This window comes from Octopus bimaculoides, chromosome 20 (genome assembly GCF_046866305.1).
Source record: "Octopus bimaculoides isolate indiv1 chromosome 20, ASM4686630v1, whole genome shotgun sequence".
Taxonomy (NCBI): Eukaryota; Metazoa; Mollusca; class Cephalopoda; order Octopoda; family Octopodidae; genus Octopus; species Octopus bimaculoides.
In genome coordinates, this window is record NC_142947.1 from 47,795,211 (window position 1) to 47,796,490 (window position 1,280).

The 1,280-nt window shown below is 37.8% G+C and overlaps 1 protein-coding gene across 1 annotated transcript in view; it reads right to left on the reverse strand.

Moving 5' to 3' along the window:
• The window catches only part of LOC106871289 (sodium-coupled monocarboxylate transporter 2), a 26,132-nt gene extending 25,392 nt beyond the window's left edge, over positions 1-740 (reverse strand). The window contains exon 1 of the mRNA XM_014917662.3: positions 602-740. The gene's annotated coding sequence lies outside the window, so the exon portion shown is untranslated. The remainder of the gene's footprint in view (positions 1-601) is intronic.
• Positions 741-1,280: the final 540 nt, after the last annotated feature.

A 1,280-nucleotide genomic window follows, 5' to 3' on the forward strand; every position in this document is an offset into this window, starting at 1 on the left:
TATGACGTTTCACCAAACAACAGATGCCCACCATATAAGAGACAGATTTTAGTAAATATCTGTTATATACTAAAACAAATACACATATACATATGTATGTATATACACTCACACACGCACACAGGTTTGTCAAAATAAAAATACGTATGAATTTATGAATGAGTGTGTATGTGTGCGTGTGTGTGTGTGTGTTGTCATCAATATTCTGTGTATATTGTCTTCAATATTCATGGCACCTACGTTTTGTAATAACACATTCCAATGTTATACACGTTGGTCATTTTGTAAAGTGGCGGGACGTGTTTAAATTTACATCTATGTATAGGTATACATACGTATAGGTGTACTGGCACACACACACACACACAGATGTACTATACGTATGTTTGAGATGGACGATGAATTTGTATGTTTGTGCAATGCATATACACATACATGCATACACAAACACATGCATGCAATCATACATACATATATACATGCATACATACATACATACATGCATACTTATATACATACATACTTATATACATACATACTTATGTACACACATACAGACAGAAACTGTATAATAAAATCTGAAGGAAGATGAAATACATACATGTAAAAAACGACCATCGGAGTATCCAAGAGTTTTGTTCGGGGTATGTTAAACGGGTGTCGAATGTAGCAGGGAAGGAATCTGAAGACAGAGGCGGGGTGGGGGTGAGACTTATTAAGATGTCAGATCTAAATGAAGAGAATAACAAAATAAGAGTCCAGACGATACGTAGCGACGCCAGGGTCTTTGAAACCTTTTCCCCTGCTTTTGTGAGGTGTCAGACGATAGGTAAAGTCGGGGTAGGAGTTTTGGAGATAGAAAGAGAGAATGAGAGAGAGAATGAGCGTGTTGGTGGGGACGAGGAAAGAAGACGAAGGAAGCTGGAGAAAGATGGTAAAGAGGGTGGATGTGGTATTATTAGAAGAGTAAATATGAAGAGGCGAAGGGAAATTCGAAAGAGATGGGTGGGGGACTAGAGAGCGAACGGGGTAGAGAAAGCGAGTAGCAGAGAGTGTGAGAGAGAAAAAAAAGAAGAAAAGAGTTATGGAATGAAAGAAAGAAAGAAATAGAGGGTTGCAGAGAAAATAAGAAAGAGGAGGGACTGAGAAATGGCAAATAGGCCAAGATTAAAGTTTGGCAAAGAAGAAAAGAACCAATGTGATGTCTCCAAACCAAAGAATACAACTTTCTTCCCGCCATAACACACACACAAACATATATAGATATTACACATCACAAA